The following is a 14,715-nucleotide window of genomic DNA, read 5'->3' as shown; positions in this document are numbered from 1 at the left end:
GATGAGCTTGTATTTGGAATATTAATGAGCCTAATTATTAACCTTTATAAGCATGGAGCTTACAGCAATAAAGTTGGATTAGTCATGATCAATACTGTGATCGTGTGATACTTTCCCGTCGTCCACAACAAATGGTGACCCCGACGTGATAATTTAAAGAAACGGGGGAATCCACGGTTGGGATGGCATAGTGTCGGAGCCTTAGCAGCGAGGCTGGTCAAAAAGTCAAATTGAGGAGTGACTTGGACCTGGAACTGGTCAAAAAGTCGGCAGAATTTGCGACTTCGGACCCGGATCAAAAAGTGGGCAACTGCAACTTCGGATCCTTAAAGCGTCACTTGGGACGAGTTCCACCGTACGTGCTGCCGGACCCTGGAGGCTGCAAGAGCGCGCTAAAAATAGGTAAAAAATGGAAAGGGAAGCAGCATATAGTTTATTTTCTGAATTTTTGCAGAAAAAAGGTATTAAAGATATAGATTTAAAAAAGGAATTACCAGGATTGCTTGCTTTTGGGTATGCAAAAGGGTGTTTTATCAACCCGCATACCGTGCATTCTTTAGAAGAGTGGCGAAAGTTTGGAGATAAAATATGTGAGGCCATTCTAGAAGAGGATAAAGTTGCAAAAAAGCTGGGAAAGTTTTGGAAAGTTGTGAATGATACATTGTTACAACATGAGGCAGAGAAACGAGCTGCTGAGCAAGCTCGAGGTATGCAGCAACACAACAGAGACTGGTTCTCTATTTCCCCGACTCCCCCTGCATTTCAATCAGTTATGCTCCCAGCACAGCCGTCTGCCCCCCCTCCTAATGAAAATACGGCTCCCCCTTCTGCAACCCCTCCTGACCCTCCTGCCCCTGCAGAACCTTTAAGCAATAACGCTGATCCATTGCTGGAGCCACCAGCACCCCCTCCTCCTGCTTTAGATGCTGTGATGCCTGTCCCTGGGGCAAGCACTGACCCGGCGGGGGCCATAGCCAAGGAGAGGAGAGATACATGGGCAGCGATTGCTAAACATTGCCTGTCAGAAGAATTGCAGGGGGCAGAGGGCATGGCATTTCCAGTTACTTATAATCAAATGCCAGAGGGAAGGCTAAATGCCACCATAACTCCATTAGATTGGAAACTTTTGGCACAACTGCGGAGCACTGTAAGTGAATTTGGTTTGCATGGAGAACCTGTTAAACAAATGTTAGATTATTTCTGGGCCACTCAACTTTTACTACCCTCAGATCTCCGTTCCATTTCGAGAATGATACTTACAGAACATCAGCAACTTTTGTTTAATGCTTATTGGCAAGCATATGTTAATGAAAGTGTTGCTGTGATCAGGCAACCAGGGGATCCTTTACACGGCGTTACAGCAGACGAACTAATGGGAACAGGTCCATATTCACGAACCGAAGCACAAGTACACATTGGGGCAGATAAAATTAGAGAGGCCATGGACCTTGTAAGGAGAGCATTAAATAGGGTCAAGGAGCCAGGGGGAGTGCCATTATATATGAGCTTAAAACAGGGAAGGAATGAATCTTTTGGTGAATATGTTGACAAGTTAACAGCTGCTATCACAAAAGCTGGGGTCCCAGATTATATGAAGGGGACCATGCTAAAGCAGTGTGTTTTGCAAAATGCTAACTCAATAGTTAAACAAGTAATAAATACATTGGGTCCTTATTGGACTATAGAAGAATTATTAGACAAAGTATTGCAAATACCAACAGGAGAGAATGCATTTTTAGTCAATGCTATTCAGGATTTTACTAAAGGGCTTAAAGAACAGACTCAGGACTTAGTTAAGGAGCTTAAAGAACAAGCTCAAAATTCCCAAATTCAAGTGTTAGCAGCTCTTGCACCCCTCCAGGGAAAGGCTAATAACTCCACAGATGGAAAAACTCGATCAAAGTGTTATCGATGCGGAGCTACTGGACACTTCAGAAGGGAGTGCCGAGCAACAGGAATTTGTGGTTGTGGCAACCTGCCACAACCACAGCCTCAGCCAATGCTTTCGGATTACAACCTGCCACAGCCGGTAGCCTCGGATTGGATCTGGCCACGACACTAGAAGTCACTTTGCTATCCACCCAACCTCAAAAGATTCCTACTGGTATTTACGGGCCTTTGGTAATAAATAAACAAGCATTTGGGGCACTGTTGATTGGCAGATCGTCGGCTAGCCTTGCTGGATTATTTGTGCTGCCTGGATTAATTGATGCTGACTATTCTGGACAGATAATGGTTATGGCATATACTATTTTTCCACCTTTAAGGATTCCTAAAGGACAACGTATTGCTCAATTAATACCCCTGCCACAGTTAGCAAAACCTTTAACCAACGACCGACAACTGATGCAACGTGGAGATCGTGGATTTGGTTCTACAAGGGGACTTACCTTACTGACACTGGATTTAAGTGAGAGGCCAAAACATAAAGTCACAATTATATGGAAAGATCAAACAAAAACACTGGATGCTTTACTAGATTCAGGAGCTGATTCCAGTATAATAGCTCCTCATTGTTGGCCTAGACACTGGCCTCTGCAACCTGCTACTACAACTGTGACTGGCATTGGGGGTGCCTCAATTGCTATGCGGACTCCTACTGTGAACATCGAGGTGGAAGGTCGTGTGGCCAGTGCTGTCCTGTCTGTTGTGCAGCTTCCACCAACAGTACAATGCTTAATCGGGAGAGATGTTTTGACACAAATTGGGATGAAACTCTCCAATGATCACCCTTTGGGGGAATAGCCATTGCTTGGTCTTTCCCAATTCCTATTACTTGGATTGTTGATACTCCAGTATGGGTTAAGCAATGGCCTTTAAAACGGGAAAGCTTGGAAGCTGCTCATGAATTAGTACAAGAACAAATTGATCAAGGACACTTAAAACTTTCTACTAGTCCCTGGAATACACCTATATTTGTAATAAAGAAAAAGTCTGGAAAATATCGATTATTGCATGATCTAAGAGCAGTTAACTCACAAATGGAAGCCATGGGGGCTTTACAGCCTGGACTACCAAATCCTGCAATGCTTCCCATGGATTGGCCCTTACTGATTGTAGACTTAAAAGATTGTTTCTTCACAATTCAATTGCACCCTCGGGATACTAAACGTTTTGCTTTTACATTACCTGCTATTAACAGAGAAAGACCTGACCAACGATTTGAATGGACAGTATTACCACAAGGGATGAGGAACAGTCCAACTTTGTGTCAGCTATATGTGGATAATGCATTACAAGCCCTACGACGCAGATGGCCAGATTGTATAATTTATCACTACGTAGATGATATATTGTTTTGCCAGCCTGAAGAGTTTGTACCCGAACAAATACAAATAATTCGCAGACATTTGGAACAATATAAGTTAATAATAGCAGATGAAAAAATTCAAACGACAGAACCATGGAGATATTTGGGGTGGACTATCTCTCGACATGCTGTTATCCCACAGAAATTGGTATTTCAATCAAAATTGCGCACTGTGAATGATGCACAAAGACTTCTTGGGGATTTACAGTGGTTACGCCCTGTTGTGGGAATCCCTGCTGACCTTTTAGCTGAATTGCGACCCCTATTAAAAGGAACAGACCCAACAACCAAAATTACTGTCACAAAGCACCAACAACTCATACTCCAACAAATTTTAGATTGTGTCACTCAGGGCCGTGTTCGGAGAAGACAATGGGAATTACCTTTAGAACTTACCTTTTGGGCTGACAAACAATACATTTTAGGTGCTATTACACAATCACAAACAGAAAAGGGGGAGGATATAGGGGTTTTAGAATGGTTATCAACTAGCATACAACAACCTAAAACACTTTTACAAAAAATTGAAATGTTGGCAGCCCTGATAAAAAAGGGTCGAGAGCGTGTGTTACAAATTGATGCTCAAGAGCCTGCACGTATACGATTACCAATGCAGAAAAATGATCTTGATTGGTACCTATGTACTAATGAGGGTCTTCAAGAAGCATTATTAGGACTGACATGTCCCATAATTACCAGTAGACTGCACAATGTCCCTACAGCAAATTTCTTTGCATCCATATTTGCCCCCTTTGGAACAAAAAAGAGCCTGGTTCTTGTCCAAAGAACAGCTTGTTGGGCAAGAAATCAAATGAATAGAACTTCGAAAATTCTGGGAGAATTGGCTCATGACTCTGATGAAATGAGGCATGCTGTTTTACAAAACAGAGCAGCCATAGATTTTCTATTGCTGGCTCAGGGGCATGGATGTGAAGAATTTGAAGGCATGTGTTGTATGAATCTCTCTGATCACTCTCAGTCCATCTACCAGAAACTCAGAGAAATGCAAAGTCACCTGAATGACTTTGAAGTTCAAAAAGATCCCATTAGGGGATGGCTAGCAAAATTAGGTTTAGGACCATGGCTTGCGGAGATCACTAAACAAGCAATTTCGCTTTTACTAATACTGCTGGCTGCTTTATGCATTGTTCCTTGTGCTTTTAAATGCATTCAAAGCATGCTAACAAAGGCAATGAGTGACGTGTTTTTAACATTGTCTAAACAGAGCGGGGGAAGTGTGGAAGATATTACAGAAACCTGGTTGGTAGAGAGAGGACACATTAAAGATTCTATACCGCTGGTCTCACACTAAAGCAAGAAAACTATTAGAAGGCACGGAGATGGGAACACACACATGGAGATGGGAACACACCCATGGAGATGGGAACACACCCATGGAGTTGGGAACACACACAGAGAGATGGGAACACACACATGGAGATGGGAACACACATGGAGATGGGAACACACACATGGAGATGGGAACACACACATGAAGTTGGGAACACACACACAAGATCAAGCAGAGTAGCTTTGCTGAAGGGATTTATTGATCATTCTGGGGAAATGCCCCTGGGCTCTGAGGGAAATCAGGAGGTTCTTCCAGGGATGATCATCTCCTCATGCCACTGGAGGGGGACAGGGCACGGGTGTCACCACCAGGCCTGAAAGACAGAGCCCCAAACGTCACCCCCAAAGTCCACTGCAACATGAGAGGGGCCTTGTCCTGACCCCTCTCCCTGCAGGCACTGCTCACCTCAGCCACCCAGGGATGCAGCCACATCTCACCAACAGGACCCACCACCTTCTCAACCACAGGGGGCTGGGGACAAAGACAGGCTCAGAGACACACTGGGTGCAGTGGGATGTATTGGGAGTCTGGGGGAAGAAATGGGATCCTTGGGGAAGGTGCACTGGGGTATACTGGGGCAGACTGGGATGGCCAGAAGTGTCATGGCCATGTGAGGGGAGGACCCGACTCAGGCAGAACTCCTGGTACCCACCTGAGCCATCTTCAGGATCCCAACGTCCACTAAATGCAGCTGGAGAGAGACCAGGAGCCCTGGCTGGTCACTGGGATGTCCCCGGTGCCAGGTGAGGGATGGGGGGACCAAAGTGTCCCCCAGTTCCCAGACTGGATGCCCTCCAGTCCCCCCGGCCCACTCACATCCCACAGATCATTTTGGGTTCCTGCCAAGAGTGCCTGGGCAAGGAGAGCAAAGGTTTAAGCAGGATTGGCCCCTGTGGGGCTGGGGGAGGGACACGGGGGTCCCCAGACCCCCCAGCCCAGGGCTGCCCCCGTCTGAGGGGGAAAATCCCTTCTGCTCCCCCTGCTCCCACTGCCCCCAGTTTCACCTCCAACCCCTGTGCCTGCAGGGCCCAGGGTGGGGATGGAGACAAGGAGAGCCAGGGGAATTCAGGGCCTGCAGGGAGGGGGGGAGGAGGTTGGGGGGGACCCAAAGATGCTGAACTGGGGGGAACTGGGGAGCCCACGGGACTGGGATTGGGGTGTTGAAGGGGCCCTGTGTGGGATGCAGGGGAGGGGAAAGGAATTCAAGTGTGGGGACATGGGGACTGCAAGGGAGAGGCTTGGTGGGGACAGGAGGAGGATGATGGAGGAGGACAAAAACAAGGGCACTGGGAGATGGTTGGGAGTGGAGAGGGAGGCAAGGAATGGTCTTGGGAGGTACCAGGGCAGTGGCCTGGGTGAAAGGCAAAGGTCTGAGGGGAAGGATGGAAAGAAAAGCTTTGGGAATGATCAATGGGAGGATATTTGGGGACCCTGGGTAGGACACAGAGCAGATGCTGGGGAGGAGATGCCTGAGGGGACCAAAAAGGATGGGATGGGAGGCCCAAGGGGTGGGATTTGGGAGCACCATTAAAAGAAACAGGTGGGGGCCCTCCCAGCAATTGACAGTGGACCTCCCTTGTCAGGGATTGCTGAATGGCTTCCTGTCGTTGCATCTTTCATTTCTTATCAAAAATCACCCAAATAGTTTTCAAACAGTGCCTGCCAGTGGAGCTTGAAGGCACTCGTTCCATCAAAGCCATACCTGTAATTCAGGGGCATAAATAGAGAATGTAGATTTGTCTCTTAAGGTGCTCTCTCATTTCTACTAGAGGTCAATTAGCATCATGTAAAACATGATCATTAAAATTAAAAACTCTTACCCTTCTATTTCCCTTTGAAAAATAATTCTGCTGTTAAAACAATCACTTCTGTTTGATTGTTTAAAATCAAAATGAAGGTGTGTTCTAGTGGACACAGACAGGGCTCCCTCACAGAGAAGCCCATGAAGTATGGGCTGGATGAGCGGACAGCAGGCTGGTTGAAATCTGCTGGCCAGGGTGGTGATCAGGAGTGCAACATCCAGCTGGAGGCCAGTGATCAGCAATTCCTGGTGAACATCTTCCTTGATGATCTGGATGATGGGATATAGTGCTCAAGTTTAATGGAGTTGATGAGTTTACATTCCGACTGCAAGGAACATGTTTTCACATCTGAAGCAGGGGATGGGAAACCAGAGACTCACTGTGAACACCCAATGATTTCCAGAGCCTTTCCAGAGCATTTCATTCAAATCCGGGAATTTTGGATTAAAAAATCCCGGTGCTCCTCCATTACTCTGGAAAGGGGACCCTGGTCTGTCGGGAGTGAGGACATTGCTGAATCTGAAAGCTGGAGAAGACAACAAGAAATGTGTGACCCTCCAGAGGATGAAAGCCCTGGATGAAGTTTTCAGGAAGTTCAGACCCAATGCCTTTCCAGTTTTACGGTTGTGTCTAAACATTTACTGTAGTTTTTCCCTTGTTTGTCCCCTGAAATTGTTTGATGAAAAATCCCCTTGATGTCTGTATCCTTAGACCCCGCTCCCCGATTGGCCAAAGTTTGCTGCATTGCAGTATTTCCTTTTTTGGTCACCCTTTCCCTAAAATGGATAAACCCTACCCCTTTTTTCCCTTATCCAGTTACACTTTGCATGCTGGGGTCCCATCTGGGGTGCCAGGAAGAGCTGGGCTTTGGTACCAATTACCTCTGCAGCTGCTTGTATGCCTTCATAGGCTGCTAAGATTTCCTTCTCCACAGGGGTGGAATTGGCCTCAGAACCTCTGTAGCTTCGGCTCCAGAAACCCAGTGGTCGCCCTCACGTCTCACCAGGCACCTTTGGCCAGAGGCTCCAGGAGGGACCTTTATCTCCAGCTGCAGAGTAGAGCACATTCTTTACCTCTGGTCCTGTCCTGACAGCTCCAAGAGCCACGGCATGTGCAATCTCTTGCTTGATCTGCCTGAAAGCTTGTTGTTGTTCAGGACCCCACTGGAAATTGTTCTTTTTACGGGTCACAAAGTAAAGAGGGCTCACCATCTGGCTGTACTCTGGGATGTGCATCCTCCAGAAGCCAATGGCTCCCAGAAAAGCTTGGGTTTCTTTCTTGTTTGTGGGTGGAGCCATTGCTACAATCTTGTTGAGGACGTCTGTTGGTATCTGGTGTCGTCCATTTGCCATTTCAGCCCTAGGAACTGGATCTCTTGGGCAGGGCCCTTGACCTTACTCTTCTTGATGGCAAAACCAGCCTCGAGGAGAATCTGGATGATCTTCTGTCCTTTCTCGAAAACTTCTTCTGCTGTGTCCCCCCCACAATGATGTCATGGATGTACTGGATGGATGGATGGGGGTCACAGCATCTCGGTTCCTCCGATACTGTTGCCTGTGTACAGTTGTCGTGGCCGTTGGCACTTCTTGTCCCCAAAGCTCCAGCGATTCCTTTCGTACAACAAGGGGACCAATGCAGCACCACCTCTCCAATTTTAAGTAGCAGTTTCGCTGCCTTCACCACTAGGATCATTGTCGCTGAGCAATGTAGGGATGGGTTAGAGCTGATCTTGGAGTCTTTGCTACCAAACCTTGAAGGCCACCATTAAGGAAAGTGGCTACTAGGCCGTGGATGTTGAAATTAAGGAAAGGAAGCAATTTGTTCCATCCATCTGAACGGTCCCTTACAGGATGTCCTAGGACAGGCACAAAACCAGCAAGAATCAGGAAAAAAATTAGTAAAAAGGCCATTGTTATTATTTTTCTTTCTCCTTCTTCCTAAACAAAGCTATGTTTAGATAAACAAAATCCTTCTTGGCAGCTCTCCCAGGAGTGTCCCAAAACAATGGGGGATGTTGACAAAACAAACCTGCTCTTGGCAGCTTTCCCAGACAATGTTCCCACAACAAAACCAAAGGAACCAAAACAATCCCACTTCTGACACCAAAACCATCTGTAGCCGGTTGGAGTTGGCTTCCTGCCAAACCCCACAGACTACAGAAGATTACTACGTGTAAATTTAGGGTAGAACTTAGGTGGGAGGTTCCTGTGCCACAGAGCTCTTGCCCACAGTTTCTCTTGGAAAAGAATGGAGTTCCACAGCTCATTGCTTCCATTTCAACCTTTTTTGGCCTTTGACCACTCTGGAAAATCTGTACCAACCTGATGAGCAGAAGTCTTGGGCTTTACCACAGGTGTCTGGGTGGTGTTCTGAGAGCCAGACTTCTGCTCAGTCCCAAACTGAGGCCAACATGTCCCAGGCCAGGTGAATCCAGAAGTGGACTTGCAGCCAGAAGTCCGCTGACAGCGCTGCTTGGGACTGCAGATCTGCCTCTGTGGCACTCCAAAAAGAGCTTGGTGTTGGCCACTGCAAGTCTCTCAGTAGCTCTGAAACATTCACAAGCACACACAGAGTCATCTTTGGCAGGAAGGCTTTTGCAAAGTTACCCTCCACAGCCTTGGCTACTACTCGACTTCTAAAAGCCAAGGGCATGAAGAGCATCCAAACCCAGCACATCCTTTGATCTGAGCTTGTTCACAGGGCCTGTTTCTAAGAAATCACACCAAGTGCAAGGAGCAGCCAGTGGCACCTCCAGAAGAACTCTGGGCCACCCTGGCCTTCTCAAGGAAAGCTCAACCCTCAGACCCGCTGCCAAAACAGAAGCCAAGACAGAGCTGCCTTATTTTGGATTCACAGAATCCAACTCTCTTCTCCCAGAGGCCTCTCCTTATTCAAACAGGAAAGGGCACAAGATTCAGCTTTTCTGTCACCCACGGGATGAGGAGAGGAGAGACTGGCAAAAAGGCTGCCTGCTAAAACAACCTCAACTTGAAAAGACACCAATAATGCCAGAGTGGTGCTGCTGTGGGGTTACTGCTGGAACTCTAAAGAGAAAGGAAGACAGGTCTGAGGAAGGGAAGGGTCTGAAGGAACGTTCCCCACAAAGATGCCATGTTCTGCTTTCACACCTGACGCTGGCCAGATACAGAAAAGGGATTTCCAAGGAAAATGCAGGAGGAAAAAGGAGTCTGTTCTTACCAGTCCAAAAAAGCAGGGACTTACCTTTCCAGTTTCTTGGTGAGGCTTTTTCTGGTTTTGGCTTCCACCAGATACAGCTCTTTGTACTTGTCCACTTCTGCCTGGGTGGATTCTTTTGGAAAAGGTCTTTCTGCTTGGTTGCTTTTTGTCCTTCCCAGTGCACGTTCCAGATCTCTAATTCTGTCTTCTAATTGTTTTTTCAGTGAGTCCACATGACTGGTTCTGATTTCTTCTAAGGTGTCCTGGTGGGCTGCCTGTGCCTGAAGGAGACAGTGCACCTTCAACCACCACAAGAAAAAGAGAGCTCTGCCCAGTACAAAATTGCACACACCCACTTTCAAGGGCCCAGCCTGACTCAGAGAGGCGGCTCTGCCTCCTCACTCCCAGCAGCAACCAAGGCAGAACCCAGGAGCTGCCAGGGCAAACAATTCTTTGCAGTGGGAAAGAAGCCCAAATGAGCACTCTGCTTCAAAGCTACTAATGAAGAGACACTGGGTCTGTAGGACAGGGCATGTCCAAAAGGATTCTTCAAAGACAAGAAGAGCATCCCCCACCTCCACCCCCTCACCCACACTCCTGTAATTTCAGTGACTCCTTTTCTGAGCACTTTCCCCCCTACAAGGACAAAGCAGCACCTGTAGGTCTGGCCATGACAGCTGCAAGTTGCCAAACCCATCCAAGGATGAGCAGTGAGAAGCAGAGCAGCGCACAGAGATCCCCCCAAGCACTGCAAAGTGGGAATCTGCCTTGGGCAGCCTTTGCATTCAGGGACCTGCTGCCACATTCCACACCCATGACAGCACTCCTGCCCAACCAGATTGCCTTCTGCCACTGCCTTCAGCAAAGACAGAAGCTAACCCACAGAATACAGGAGCAAAAGAAAAAGCCCAAACACCATGGCCACAAGAGAAGTTTACGTAGCACCTGTGGACACTGGGGAGAAAGTCACTTACTTGCAAAAACTCATTGACTTCTTGGAGTTTTTGTCTTATTTCCTGGTCTGCTTGTTCTTCCACCTCTCTTTTGCACTGTTCTAGTTGGCTGCGATCCACCACGTTGGTCTCCAAATGATGGTGGAGTTTTGCCAGCTCTTCTTGCAGCTGGCATTTGTCCATGGCCAGGTTCTCGCACTCCCCACGCAGGGCAGACAGCTCTTCTTGCAAAGCCTGATTTTTGGCTTCCAGCTGCGTGCACTGTTCACGTTCCTTGTCCAACTGCTGGGAAAGTTCAGCAACCTGCAGACAGAAAGAACAAAAAAGGAACTCAGCGTGGTGTAAAGGCAGTGAATTCTGGGCAAACCCCAAAACTGGCCGCCCAGGGAGACTTTATTCATCATCTGCTGGCTCAGGACTAGACACAAAGTGCAACCAGGCTTTTCTTTTCCAGCAAGAACAGCTTTCCCATCATTTGCCGTAGGATTCCTCAGCTTCCCAGCCTTTTGGAGTTCCTCATGCAAAAATGCTCCACGCTTCTGGACTCCAAAGGAATGACTGCAAAGGCAGGAAGCCATTCTACAGGGATGCCTTCAAACCCAAGCGTGGCTCTGACAGACGCCGCTTCAGCAACGGATCCGAGTGACGAGCGGAGAAGGGATGAGAGGTTCTGTGCCACTGCTGCACAGGCACAGCAGCCTCAAAAGCACTGCTGGGAACAGCCCTTCTGGCTCCCCGCCACAGGATGGGCTGAAACAGCTCCCCGTGAGCAAGAAGGGACAGATTTTCCCCTGGGAGGCCCCTGTCCTCCTTGGGCCCTGGGCAGCAACAACACTGTGGAGAAAAGCCAAACCTCAAGTGCCTCCTGCTCAGCCCGTGCCTGAGACAGGGCTCAGGGGCTGATGGTGCCCTGCCAGTGACAGCGCTGTTCCTCCCCTCTCTGCCAGGGCAGCAATTCATCTGTCGCACCCAGAGGACGCTGTCACAGCCTCCCTCCAGCTGCAGCCAGGCCTGAGCTGGGCCCCACTGCTCTCAGCCCATGCACGTGATGTCCTGCCAGGACGGCAGACCTGCCCATCCCTCAGGCCCAGCCGGGGGATCTGCACTCTTGGCTGACCCCGCTCACTCTCAGGGGACCTGTTCTGCTCTTCTTGCTCAGGGCCTGTGGGACGGCTCCCTGGCCCGGGAGCTCACGCACCCTGCCAGGCTGGCTGCCACTCCTGGCTTGCCCCTCCTCTGCAGGACGGCCTGGCCTCCATCAGCCCTTACACCTACTGCTTTGCCCTCAACATTTGCATCTTTCCCCAGAAGGAGAACTACCTCCAGATTAGTTTGAGTCATCTCCCACTGGAACAGCAGGAGGAGCATTAAGAAAAGCCCATCACATCCAAAATGCAGCCAAGGGGAAAAAAAAAATCATCAGCATGACAAGAAATAGAGGGAAAGCATCTCCCAGCTTTCAAAAGAAGGAACACCACAACCAAAGAGCCCCACCCAGAGAGCAGCTCACCTCTCTTTGGAATCCATCAACTTCCTTGACCTTTTCAGAATATCTCTTCTTCATTTCTTCCAGCTGGGACTGACTTCCTTTCTCTTCATTAACCCGGAGTTTCCTGCTCTCTATCCTCAGAAGCTTTTCCAGCCTGCACAGCAAATTAGTGAAGAAAACCATGAAACACAGGAAGAACCAGCCTTTCCCCCACAGTCTCACAGAAACAGCACAGACAGCATCCAAGCCTAGAATGGCTTGGCTTGGCAGGGACCTTAAAGATCATCCAGTTCCAAGCCTCCTGCTCTGGGCAGGGACACCTTCCACCAGACCAGCCTGTTCACAACCCCATCCAACCTGACCTTGAACACTTGCAGCCATGGGGCATCCACAGCTTCTCTGGGCAACCTGTTGCAGTTCCTCACCACCCTCACAGCAACCAATTTCTTCCCAGGATCAAATCTAAACCTATTCTCTTTCCATTTGAAGCCATTCCCCCTTGTCCTCTCACTACCTGCTCTTTTAAATGCACTCTCTTCATCCTTCTTGTAGGCTCCCTTCACACCCCAAAAGGCCACAATTAGGTCACCCCAAAGCCTCCTCTTTGCCAGGCTGAAGGGTTGCAATTGTCCCAGCCTTTCCTCCTAGCAGAGGTGCTCCATCTTTCCAAGCACCTTGGTGGCCTCCTCTGGACTCAGTCCAACAGCTGGAGGTCCTTGCTGTGCTGAGGAGCCCAGAGCTGGATGCAGCCCTCCAGCTGGGCTCTCCCAAGGGCAGAGCAGAGAGGCAGAATGCCCTCCCTCCACCCGCTGGCCACGCTGCCTTGGACGCAGCCCAGGACACAATTGGCTCTCTGGGCTGCGAGCGCACATCGCCGGCTCATGTCCGGCCTCTCCTCCAGCCCAAGGGCTTCTCGGCAGGGCTGCTCTGCCCCTCTTCATCCCCCAGCCTGCACTGATACAGGGGCTGCCCTGAGCCACGGCCAGCAGCTTGCACTGGCTCTGGTTAAACCATCAGCAGATTGCCATGGGCCCACTTCTCCAGCTGGTCCAGGGCCCTCTGGATGGCATCAGCTGTGTCAACCACACCCCTCAGCTTGGTGGCAGCTGCAAATTTGCTGAGGGCACACTCCAGCCCTTCCTCTGGATCATTAGTGAAGAGATTAAAGAACACTGGGCCCAATCCAGACCCCTGAGGGACACCACTCTGAGCCATTGATCACCACCTCTGCATGGCACTGTTCACCCAATTTCTTATCCATCTAACAGTCCACGCATCCAATCCATCTCTCTCCACTTTGGAGAGAAGGATGTTGTGGGGGACTGTGTCAAAGGCTTTCCAGAATGACAGGGAGATGACATGGGTAGCCCTTGTCCACTGAGGCAGTCACTCCATCCTAGAAGGCCACCAGGTTGGTCAAGCAGCACTTGCCCTTGGGGAAGCTGTGCTGCTGCTTCCAATCACCTCCCTGTCATCCACGTGCCTTGACAGAGCTTCTAGAAGGATCTTTTCCATCACCTCCCCAGGCACAGAGGGCAGGCTGACACCTTGGCAGTTCCCAGGACCCTCCTTTCTACCCCTTTCAAAGATGGGCACAGTGGGTTTCCCTTTTTCCCCTCACCTGGGACTTCCCCTGACTGCCACGACTTTTCAAATATCAAGGAGAGGGTCTTGGCAACTCCATCAGACCCTGTTGGCCAATGGAGGGCAATAATGCTGGCCAGATGGAGAAGATGGATTTCCAAGGAAAATGCAGGAAGAAAAAGGAGTCTCTTATTACCACTCCAAACAAGCACGGACTCACCTTTCCAGTTTCTTGGCAAGGCATCTTCTGGTTTTCACTTCCTCCACATACAGCTCTTTGTACATTTCCATCCCTCCCTGTGTTGCTTCTTTACGAGAAGCTCTCTCTTGTTGGGTGTTTTTGACCCTCTCCAATTCACTTTCCAGATTTTTAATTCTTTCTTCCAACTGGATTCTCACGGAATCACAATGATGGTCTCTGGTTTGTCCTAGTGGGGCCTGGTGGGCTGCCTGTGCCTGAAGGAGACAGTGCACCTTCAACCACCACAAGAAAAAGAGAGCTCTGCCCAGCACAAAATCGCACACACCCACTTTCAAGGGCCCAGCCTGACTCAGAGAGGCGGCTCTGCCTCCTCACTCCCAGCAGCAATCAAGGCAGAACCCAGGAGCTACCAGGGCAAACAATTCTTTGCAGTGGGAAAGAAGCCCAAATGAGCACTCTGCTTCAAAGCTCCTAATGAAGAGCCTGTGGACACTGGGGAGAAATTCACTTACTTGCAAAACGAGGCTGACCTCTTGTGGCTTTGGACTTCTTTCCTGGTCAGCTCCTTCTGCCACCTCTCCTGTACACTGTTCTCTTTGGCTGCCATCCAGCACCAAAGTCTCCAAATGATGGTGGTGTTTTGTCATCTCTTCTTGCAGCTGACATTTGCTCTTCTCCAGTTGTTCACACTTCCCAAGCAGAGTGGACAGCTCTTCTTGCAAAGCCTGGTTTAGGGCCTCGAGCTGCATGCCTGTTCCAGGCTCCATGTCCAGCTGCTGGGAAAGTTCACCACCCTGTGCACAGAAAAAAAAAAAGAAAAGGAAACTCAGCATGGTCTAAAGGCAGT

General features: G+C 49.1%; 2 long non-coding RNA genes across 3 annotated transcripts; both read right to left on the bottom strand.

The window, feature by feature from the left end:
* Window positions 1-4,859: 4,859 nt before the first annotated feature.
* Window positions 4,860-5,604, bottom strand: LOC113998470. Its single transcript, XR_003544462.2, has 3 exons — window positions 5,314-5,604; window positions 5,067-5,132; window positions 4,860-4,974 (listed from the first exon to the last, which is right to left on the bottom strand). It is a non-coding gene; the product is annotated as an uncharacterized LOC113998470 (long non-coding RNA).
* Window positions 5,605-6,653: 1,049 nt separating this feature from the next.
* LOC113998469 lies at window positions 6,654-8,932 on the bottom strand. 2 transcript variants are annotated; one of them, XR_005563979.1, is made up of 5 exons: window positions 8,785-8,932; window positions 7,672-8,318; window positions 7,345-7,511; window positions 6,844-6,989; window positions 6,654-6,732 (listed from the first exon to the last, which is right to left on the bottom strand). It is a non-coding gene; the product is annotated as an uncharacterized LOC113998469 (long non-coding RNA). The 2 variants fall into 2 exon arrangements; XR_005563976.1 differs by having other exon boundaries at window positions 7,345-8,318.
* Window positions 8,933-14,715: the final 5,783 nt, after the last annotated feature.

Source organism: Pipra filicauda, unplaced genomic scaffold (genome assembly GCF_003945595.2).
Source record: "Pipra filicauda isolate LSUMZ 115617 unplaced genomic scaffold, ASM394559v2 scaffold1114_size28195_pilon, whole genome shotgun sequence".
Lineage (NCBI taxonomy): Eukaryota > Metazoa > Chordata > Aves > Passeriformes > Pipridae > Pipra > Pipra filicauda.
The sequence above is the reverse complement of the archived record's forward strand: the minus strand, read 5'-3'. Positions and strand labels throughout refer to the sequence as shown.